Source organism: Cavia porcellus, unplaced genomic scaffold (genome assembly GCF_034190915.1).
Source record: "Cavia porcellus strain 051 isolate PalLab524CR breed Dunkin Hartley unplaced genomic scaffold, mCavPor4.1 scaffold_31, whole genome shotgun sequence".
NCBI classification, from domain to species: Eukaryota; Metazoa; Chordata; class Mammalia; order Rodentia; family Caviidae; genus Cavia; species Cavia porcellus.
Window position 1 is genome coordinate 11,683,081 of NW_026947514.1, and position 10,948 is coordinate 11,694,028.

General features: G+C 50.4%; 1 pseudogene; it reads right to left on the minus strand.

The window, feature by feature from the left end:
- Positions 1–4,810: 4,810 nt before the first annotated feature.
- LOC100720836 (B1 bradykinin receptor-like) lies at positions 4,811–6,911 on the minus strand (annotated as a pseudogene).
- Between the last annotated feature and the right edge of the window lie 4,037 nt (positions 6,912–10,948).

Consider the following 10,948-nt stretch of genomic DNA (forward strand, 5'->3'; position numbering starts at 1 on the left):
TGTCATAAGAGGATACTGACATTTTGAGATACAGCAATACCTACCATTCTATTGGTGACTGCCCTTGGGTGGCTTTGGATTGTTCTAATGACCTCCTTCAATAGGCACAAAGGTTTAGTAGAAACTGGATGCAAAGCATGGTTTACTAAAATCTGATATCGTGTAAAAGTGGGTACATTTTCTGGTATTGATAGTATTTGTTGGTTTTTAAATAATCTTGCAGCGGCTTCCTGCAGACCAAAGAGGAGATGCAGGACAGGTGGCTGGGTGGCTTTGGGGACAGAAAACGGAGGAAGCTCCCTGCAGACCAGATTAACACCGTGCATGCCACAGAGTAAGAACCAGTTTGATTTTTGCTCAGTGGGATTAATCCGCATTTTCCTGGATGGTATGAAATTTAACATAGAGGAAAGATGTGCACTGCATTATTCAACCTGACCTCTGGCGAGGTCTGTAGAAAACTGTTTAATGCTCATTTTCCTTTGATAAAAGTGTTCATGTCAGCGTTGTTAAGATGCAAAGGCCTGATGTGCTCAGCATGCCTGATGCTTGGAGTTGTGTTTTCTCTTCCGCCTGTTTCTGATTACAAAGTGCTTGAGATGAGTGTTGTCATCACTGATCATTTAAACGTGAATTTTGGCTTACATTAGCTCAGCTGTGTAAGCGCCTGACCTGCAAGCACAGGGTCACCAGTTCAATCTCCAGTAGCAAAGTTAAAATAAAATATTAATTTATCATAACCATCTATATAAAGTGCTTTTTAATTTCTAACACCAATTTGTATAACAAAAGAAAAAAAAGGATTCAAATGGACTGATTAGTATTTAACACTTATTTATAGTAGTTGGCACAATTCTTAGTTGTAGTGAATATAATTGTTATTTAACTTAACAGAACCAAAATATTTTTATTAGTCATTTTTTGTAACTTCTTCTGAAATTTCTATGAAAACAAAATCTTATCCAGCTGTTTTACCACCCAAATTTTCTGTTTCTAGCATGAAACATCTAGATTCAGTAAGTCGTACATGACTAAATACAAATATAATTGTAATAGAAAAACTATTAAGTAAAAGTAGAGCCTTATTTTGTTCAGTGCTGAGACTAAAATGTTAAGCTTAAGTTTTGCTTGACAGTAATATTAGCTAGTGGTTTTGAAAATGTGTAATGCTGATTCTAAAATTCTAATAAGGTATCACATTTTAATACCATATGTATTATAGAAGGCTGATTTTGAACTGGTCCTGTGAATTTAAATAGTATAAAGAATTTTCCTGATTCTGTCAGGTAATCCTGTCTCTGCAAAGCCACCTTGTGTGGTTCTTCTGGACATGGCAGTGAACTGGCTAAACCTTTGCTGGTCACTGTTTGCCTTTCTGACTCATGGTACTGCTTATTAATCAGAGTCAGATGCTGAGTGTATAGTTTGAGAATATTTTTTTCCTCTTGGAACTCTATGTGTTACACTCAGTAGTGAAACCCAGACCTGAAAAGAATGTATGCTTGGTTTACTAGACAGACATAGACCTCCAAGAATGTTAGAAAACACTTGGACATGTGGAAATGTCAGCCTGGAAGGATTGGGTGATGGGTGGTGTGGGCATGTCTATGTATTTTTGTGTCCACCTTTTAGGTTTAAAGCATCTTATTTATCATTGTATCTCTGGTGCTGACCTTTAGTAATATGTCCTGAGGTGACACTGAATTATCCATCAGACTATGGTTATGGCTCATGTCTGGATGTCCCCCAAAGTCTCATGTGTTGTGAGGAGTGGGCTGTTTGGAGGCAGCTGAATACACAGTTTCTGACTGGCTCCGTGTCTGGTGCTGGGGTTGGGCTGTGCGAGCTTCGCCTGCCCTCCGACATGCAGCCTGCAGACAGGCTGAGGGAAGAAAAGAGCCTCGCTTCTCCCCTGTGCTCTTGTTGCTTTTGCTGTTTTTCCCTGCTCTGAGCAGATGTGGCCCCTGTGCCAAGTGCCACCCTCACTTGGAGCCTGCAGATTTTGGAGTGAAACCTCTACAAACTTTGAGCTAAAGGAACTTTTTTCTGCTTCATTTTGGCTTGTTGATATTTTGTCTCATCAACGAGATAACTATGTACAGCTTTTGTTTTTACCTTATTTGTCATTGGTGTATGTTTCCAATACTTGGCGGATCAGCTCGTGGTGTCACATGTCTTGATCACTGTCACTCTTCCCTCCCTGACACCTGTTTCCTCGATGCTCTTCTCTTCTGCTTGAAGTTTGTCTTATTTTAGACTTAAACGTATTTCTTATAAAAGAAAAGATCAATGTTGAATTTTTCGTGTCTATCTTACTTCACTTAACATTATGGTCTCAAGTCCATCCACTTTGCTTTAGGTGGCATGAATTCGTCCGGCTTTTGGGCTGAATACAAGCCCATCGTTATGGACACCAACTTCCCTCATCATTTGCCTATGGGGTGATCTGGACTCTTTCCAGAGCTTGGCTATTGGGAGATCTTTTCTGCAATCTCCACATTTTCATATGGACTACATGCAGGCCGATGCTATGACATATTCTTTAGTTTATATCACACATATACTGAAGTTTAGTTAACTATGTTGTGAAATTTTAAATACTTCTTTATTTAGACAATGATTTTAATTTTCTGAACTTTTATGGAGAGAGATAGTAGTAAAATCTAGGCATCAATGACATAAATTCCCCCTACATGTAGTGAAAAGTTGTGACTTCATCTAAGAGGTGTAGAAGATTCTAAAACATTTTGCTTGCTCTCTAGGTGACTTCTTCAATGTCAGACCAGCCTGGTGTATGCAGCCTCTGTCTTTTTGGGAAAATCTGCTTCAGGACGTGGGGCCACAGAGCATTGAAATCAAATGAGATGCGGGACGAAGGCCTTTGCAGTGCATGCTGAGGTCCTCCCTGTGGGTGCCTGTGTGTGTCCCAGGACCTTCTGTTACCTGGACAGTGAATGGAGGAGCTGCAGGACATCAGGGGTTGCAGACTCCACTGCTTCCTCCTGCTAAGCAGGTACCACAATGGCAAGAGGGTGCCTGGTCCACAAGGGAGCGCAAACACACAGCACCTAAAAGACCAGGCCTAGGAGCTCCAGAAGCCCAGCTGCAAGGGGCCCAGCAGGGGTCCCCCCCTGTTAGCTGTGCTCTTGGCCCCTACAAAGTGACCTGCTCAGTAGAAGCCACATTATATCTGCTGGATGAGTGAATGCAGGTCGCGGTTGTTATATCTCCCTCATGTCCTGGAGAAGCTGGGATCTGTACTATTCCCTGGCATTTCAGTATTGGGAATGAACTCTAATGCAGCTTCTCAGCACCATGTGGTCCAGGGTAAACACATGTACAGGCTGGTGCTGCTGGTGGGCCCGAGTGCAGGTGTTTGAAGCCGCTATGCTCTCTAGGAAACCCCTAGGTGCAGATCCCTGGTCCTGGGTCTCACCTGAGGTCCCAATGGCCTTGTATCTCAGGCTATCACAGACTCCAGGAGTGCTGGCCTCCTCTCCCTGTCTGAGATGAATCTGGGCCTCTGTGGCTCTCCCTGAGGACTAGTAGATTTTGTGCAGTTGGGGGCTGCCCACTGGCACCCAGTAACTGTCTTGGTCTCTGCTAACTGTACCTCCTAATCCCTGTCTATTGAACTGACACAGGCCCTGACCTCCCTGTCTCTTCCTTGGGTTCCTGCAGCGTCTGGGACTCTGTGGTGCACAGCCCACACCCCGGATGACCATGCTGTTCTTGAATCTCATCATCTCCCACACCCCTTGCCGTCCCTCTGCATCGTCCACCCAGTCCCATGGATACACTTGACCTTGTCATCACGCAGAGTGACTCTGCATCTAGCAGGTCCCACTCAGACTTTCCTGCCCTGCAGTTGCAGGGTTCTATCCTGCTGGTCACCCTGCATCCTCCTCATATGCCTGCCATCCAGCCCCGAGTTCTCCATACACGGCTGGTTCTTCCCCTTCCTCTCTCTCCTCCCTCCTGACCTACACACCTGCCTGGCCCTGTGTCTGGCTGGCTTCTGTGTCTGGAATACACCTCTTGCCATTTTCTAGGTCGGTTCCCACTTGTTCAGGTTGGGTTATATTTGGCCTCTCTGGAAGCCTAAGTGTCCCCCTCGCTGCCCACACAGGGCCCCTTCTCTGTGCTCACAACCCCTGTGTCACCTGTTCTGTGATCTCTCCTAAGAATTCTTCCTGTTACATAAGCTCAAGGAAAGCCAATGTTAGGGGCTTCCTGGGCACCTGGTGAGAAGGAAATCCCCACCAGCCAGTGTTCAATAAGAACGCTCTCCCCTCCTTTGCTCTGAGCAGCCTTCAGCCCTCCAGCCCTGGGTGCTGGGTGCCTGCAGCCCTTCCTTCCCTCTCCCAGGCTAAGCTTCCACCATTGCTGAGACGCCTCCAGCTGTGCCCCTCATGGTGCCTCTCTGCCCTGAGTGCTCCCTGCTGGCGCTTGCGGGGTGCTTTTGCGGCATCTCAGTTCTTTCTGAGAATTACATAGAGGCTGGAAGCTCCCTGGACACAGGGTCTCTGCCAATCCACCTCTCACTCCTGGCTGTCAACCTAGAATTTTCTAGACCAATGAAATTGTAACAGAGCCTCTTAGTGGATGTGAGGAGTAGTTTCCCTTGAAGCTGGAACAAATCCCTACAAACTCAAAAGCTTAAAGTAACACCAAATTTATTCTCTTCAGTTGTGGAGATGGAGCTCAAGTCAGGGTGTCAGCAGCTGGTTGTCCTGGAAGCTCCAGGGAGAATCAGGTGTCACATCTTTTTCTGCCACTAGAGGGCGCGTGAAAACCATGACTCGGCCACTTTCCTTTACCGCTCAGACCTGTGCTTCTGTCCTGTCTGAGTCTGTGCTTCATGCTGCCTTCTTATAAGGATCTTCCTGATCTCATTGGTCACCAGATAACTCTGGTTCATCTCCACATCAGGATATGCATAAAGTCCTCCTTACCCCATAAGGTACATTCACAGGCACCAGGGCCAGGTCCTGGCTATCTTGGTGGCTGCCATTCAGCCTTGTGTTTATGATGTCAGAAGCAACAAAGAAGCCAGCCTTCCTGGGTTGCTGATGTTTTAACTCCTCCAGAAGAGCTGGTGGCTTTCTAACCTGTGGGGTCAGGACATGGGAGGAAGACTTCTAGGGGTGTGCTGCTTATAAAGCCCCCAGATCATTGGTCCTGATGAGGAGGCCCACAAAAACACAGATCACGGGGTCCACGCACCTGTTGGTGACAGCAAAGAAGTAGGTCAGCTGCAGGCCCAGGTCGGCGACCTCCTCCCAGAGCAGCCCTGGAAGGTGAAGAAGTGGTAGGGGCCAGCACAGCAGGAAGGCAACCACCAGCATGGAGATCAGCGCTGTGGGCCTGCCGCCCTGGGGACCTCCACACTAGCTCTTGCTCACCTCTTCCCAACAATCAGTGAGGCCAGGACGTGGTAGTTGGCAGCCAGCAGAGGAGAAAGCCGAGTACATTTAATTCCACCATCCTTGAAAAGTGCCAGTCCTGGTGGGGAACAGCAGGATGAGGGCAGAGACATTCAGATCACGGAGGGCCTTGACGGAGCCAGCAGGAATGTGGGGGTGCTTGAGGACCCTGCCACCCAGATGAGCAGGCAGATGGCCTACGCATGCCACGGGTACCCCCAGCTGACCCTGGGTTGCACCAGCACCCTGTACGTGTGCTGGCTGATGGCCACCACCAGGAAGATGCTGATGAACAGGTGGGCCTTGATGGCCCCATTGATGACACTGCCCAGGAAGGCTCGAAAGGGCCAGTGGAATCTGCTGCACATGTTCTCTGCCCAGAAGCAGGCCCAAGACAGACATGAGGTCGGAGGCCCCCAAGTTGGCCAGGTAGATTTCTGCCACCTTCAGGCTCGGCTGGGACAGCAAGAGGAGGGACAGGACCAAGATGTTTCCCAAAAGGCCAAAGACACAGAAGATGATAAAAAATGTTGGTAAAACTCTGTACAGCACATCCGAGGCTTCAGGAGAATCATATGATGCGATGTTGGGCTGGGCCCCTGACTTTTGTTGGATACCTGGAGCTCCAGGAGGGTGTGGAACTCCGCTGTAGTGACAAGTGTGTGGGGTAATACAGGAGGTGGAACCTATGGCTCTGCTCAAGTCCAGCCTGTCCTGACCAATAAAGTTTTATTGCAACACAGCCACGCCCATCAGGTACACACTGCCAAGGGCTGCTATTTCATGGTACACTGACAGTGTGTACATAGTATTTTCCAAGATAAAACACACAGGATGGCAGCTCCAGCTTGTGAAGATCCATGTCCCTGCAGGCAGAAGACACAGATGTGGCTGGGCCCTGGGAGAGAGCTGTCACCAAGGGCTGTGCCAGCAGGGTGCTCGGGGTGGGGCATGGTGGAGAGTTTCCAGAACAAGAATATTCTTTTGCTTGGCTTGAAATACTTCAATGCTGGAACAGCAACTAACCCTCATGCAGTAGGGGGTATTGTGCGCACCATGCTGAGTGATTATCTGTTTGCATTTCATTGTTTAATCTTTTAGTAGCCCTGAGCTGGGCAATGACCCACCCATATACTGGGCACTGAGATGCACATCTCACAGCTGGACAGTTGCAGAGCCTGGCTTCCAACTTAGGGGCCCCATGTCTGTTATACTTGCCTGTGACAGCGTGAGTGGATGATGAAGCCAAGCTCCACAAAGTCACCTGAGTGTGAAAGGTCCCAGCTGGTGAGTGACAGTGCCTGGTGTGACCCCCAATCTGCCCTGACCCCAGGCCATGTTCACACAATGCTACACAATGACCCACATCATGCCTCCCTCATACCCAGGGTTATAGCCACTGGTTTCCATGGAGATGAAGAGGTACCACCCCTTCCTGAGGGTGACCAGGCCTGCTGGCTTCTGAGACTCCTGAGGGACAGACATGACTGGGAGTTGGTGGCCACCAAGAGATGGGACCACAGCCAACTCAGGAAACCCAGGCATCAGGTGGGGCCACTGCTATGCAATTAGGTCAGCAGGTCTGGGTTCAGGGACAAGATCCGAGATAAGGAGCCCTCACTGGAAGTTGTGATTGACCATATGGTGACATTTAACGGCAAAGCCTGGAAGCTGTCACCACAGGAGAGGGCAATCAGGAAAGGAGATTGGCTGCTGCTGGGCAAGAAACACGGGGAGCAGCTTGGGCGGAAGAGCCCACGCAGTTCTGACTGGAGCACAATAGGGGTCTGTGCGCTCTGTGGACAGTGGCTTTGTCCTTTGTGGGAGCTCACAAGTCTACAGCTCTGTTTCAGTGTCTGGAAGGACTTTCAAATTGTGTAAGAACTCTTCCCACAGTGATTGACTAAAAACCAGATGTTCAGCAAAAGCTTCTGGTTCTCAAGGAAGTTAAAGATACATGTGTAATTTGCACAAAGCCTCTGATCTCCGGACCTTTGGAGCCACAGGGAGGTGGGACTGGCAGCATAGTGTCTCCCTAAGGTCTTTGTGTCCTTTCCCAAGTCTAGGATGTCCGAATGGGATCGATGTCTTCACACAGATGCTTCTGAGAAGACAGTCTTTGGGGTCAGAGAGAAATGTGACTCAGCTACCTTGCTGGCTTGAAGATGAAAGTGGGGACACAAGCTGAGGGCATTGGTGGCCTCAAGAAGCCGGGAAAGGCAAGAAGCACCATCTCCCTGGAGCTCTCAGAAGGAACCAGACCCAGCAATGTCTGATGGTAACCCTGGCCCCGGGACATGTGCTGTTCAATGCATCCAACATGTGGTAATTCTTTAGAGCCCTGCAGGACTCTTTCATCCGGACCAGGAACACAGGGACTTCAGATCCAGCAGGCACTGCAGCTGCCACATCTGCAGGGCCCGAGTGTGGCCGGCACCTGCGTGACAGGGTTGTCTGGACCAGTTGCTGCCTGTGTTGGGAAAGTCAGCCAGAAAAGGGAAACAGCATGATTTTCTCCACCACATTGGCCCTCTTCACCTGAACCCCGATTCCACCAGGCAGGGGATGAGGATGGTTTTTGAATGCAGACTCAGGGATTAAGAAATGCATCGTAGTCCCCTGAGAGGATGCTACTTCCAAGCCAGGCTTCACCTGCACAGTCACTGCCTACAGAACCTTCTGAGCCATCCTGGAGGGACTGAGCTGGTGATTGTAAATGAGCTCTTGAAGGTTGTCATGGGTGAGCATCTACTCAGGGTTCCGGGTTCTTAGTCAGTGCTGATGGGTTGATTGGCTGTGATAGAAAACAAGGATTTCCAAGTGCTTCCAAATGGTCTCCCTCTCTCCTTCCTGTCCTAGAAAACAATTTAAACCCACACTGAGCATGAAATACAATGTATTCCATTCCAAGTACAATTCTGCCCATTCAGTGTGTTCACTCAGAGAACGCAGGTTCTGCCAATGGACAGCTGTAAAGGAAGCTTTCTATTTATTTTTCCTTGAGATACAAGAGCTCGTTTTGTATCCCACTTTCCTGAGAGACAGGAAACACAGTCATTTACTTACTCAGAAGGAAAACAGAAGAGCTCCGGGCTCTGGCTGGACGGTGGACTGTGAGCGCTGTCTTCATGGCTTTCTGTGCTCCCCACTCTGTAGATACCCGGTTCTCTTCAAGGTCATGGGGCTGCCCAGAGGGAGTCTTTCATGACAGGGGAAGACAGGTGTGTTGGCAGGATCCACAGCCCTCTTCTTTGTCATTTGGGCGTGGCAGAGGATATTCAGCCCCTCTCTGCTGTGTGACCTCCAAAACCTGTCAGGCTGACCTCCCAGCAGGCGTTATAACTTCCAACAGGCTCTGAGTCCCTATTTTGGCTTCCAGACTCCCCAACACCCACACAGCCTCAGCCTGCACTGAATGATGACCCCCCCCCCCCAGTTGGCCTCTGAAAGCTGGAGCTTGGGAGACAGCTTGTGCGGAGCTAAACTCCACACCGCTCCTGCATTTTGGTCATGCAGGTGTCCAGCCAAGAAGCCATCCATGAGGACCCAGGGCCCCAACAGTGAGCACAGAGCAAGTTTAACTCACACAGGGCTCATCACCGAGTGGGGTCAGAGGTGCTACCCTGGCAGCTCTGAGTGCCAACTTCCATGTAAGTGGTTTCTATGGGATTGGACCACCCTGGAACTCACATTTCAGAAACTGAGAAAATCCTGGCTTTCTTCGGAGTCAGGCAGCACATCCTATCAACCAAGCCATGGAAGCTGTGGCTCTGTGGATTCCTAAAACCCCGCTGGGTCCAGAGCCCTGCATTAGGAAGGTCCCAGCCAGGGCAGGATTCTAGGCTACTGTTCCTGCTTTTGAGTCGAACCCCTCTCCATGTGGGGATCACAGAGTGCGGACTTGCTTTACATTTCAGTCTTCTGTGACTGAGGCCTCAGTGGACCTAACTGTGCTACAAACTCTCCAGCAGTGTTTTCCACTTGCTAGAGATCTAAAAATTGTGGAAGAGAAGAAGGAAGAAGAGGGCGGGGAGGAAGAGAGGGGAGGAGGAGGGAAAGCAAAGGAGAGGAGGAGGCAAGGAGCATGGTGGGGGAGTAGGAGGAGGAGGGGGAAGAGGAGGGGAAGAGGAGAAGAGGGGGTCAAAGAAGAGGCTGATAGGAGGAGGAGGAGGGAAAGGCGGGGGAGGAGGGAGAGGAGGAGAAAGAAGGGGGACAAAGAGGAGGAGAGGGGGAGGAGCAGGAGGAGGACAAGTAGGAGGAGGGGAGAAGAGTCCCAGAGCAGGGGCTCCCAGTGACTCCTCTACAGGCTCCTGTAGCAGAAGTGCCTGCTGGACAGTTACCTTGGGCTGCCTGGGCCTGACTAGGAAGACCAACTCCTGCAGGGGTGGTCTGCAGCCCCTCCCGCCTGCTCACCCAGGCCAAGCCCCGGGAAGCTCTGCCACCCACAAAGGCATCAGCTCACCTCCTGGCTTCCCCAGCAGGGGCTTGGCTCAAGGTTTTTCCTCTGCCCAAGAATCCTGAGGAGGAGCTCAGCTCTCCACGCTGTCCCTTTATCCTCTAACCACTCGCAAAGGTCCAGTATCCCCTCTGCGAGGACAAGGGCAGTCCTGATCCTGTCTTCTGGCTCAGAACCAGCTTTGGGATCCCTTATTTATGGGGTGAGTTCTGGGAGACCCCAAGGGCTGGGGAGTCAGGCATGCACACAACGCAACACCTGTGCTCATGGAGGCCTCAGGGCTTGGCTCCCCAGACACTTGCCACCAGAGGTCCGGGAGCCTTCTGACCTGTGCCGCATCAAGAAGGAGCCTCTGGCTGGGGCCTGGCTCCCGCCCTGACTCAGGATGCACAACACACCAGCAGCCCACATTGCTGTGCAGTGGGCTGTGCCACTGGTGCTTCTGGTTGGACTGCAAGGCTCAGCGGGAAATGGGGCTGACTGGCTTCCCCAGAGGTCAGCGTGGTGCCCATCTTGGGGCTCTGCCTGGGGCCACCACAGGCTCCTGACATTCAATGAAAGCCAAGGGGCCCCTTCAGAAACACCGCCTCCTCCTTTCAGAGATATGAGGTCCACTCCATGACTGTCCTCCAGGGTGAAATACCATTCAGGACAAAGCCCCCCTGAGAAGCCCACCCGCTGCTGTAAGCAGCAGGTGACAGGTCCCTTGGAGCCTGGCAGTGCAGCAGGCATCCAGGCTGATGGACACTTGGCCCTGAGGCAGGGCCCTGAGGGAGATGCTGGTGGCAGCTTCTGGTTTTGCCTTCTCATCTGGAGAAATGGCTCATCAGCCAGCTCTGCCTGCAGCCAACCAAGCCGGCCATGTTCCCTTTGCTTTGAAACCCACACAGCCCAGGCCAGCCACACATGGGTGCCCCTGACTGCTGGAGCTCTGCGTCAAGGCTCGCCCATGGGGACACTAGCCCTGAGTGGACCAAGTCCTAGTTTGTCTGTCAATACAACTTAGCTGCTTCTCTTTTGATTTTGAAGATTAGCATGATTTCTTACGCTATGGTTAAATAGTTTT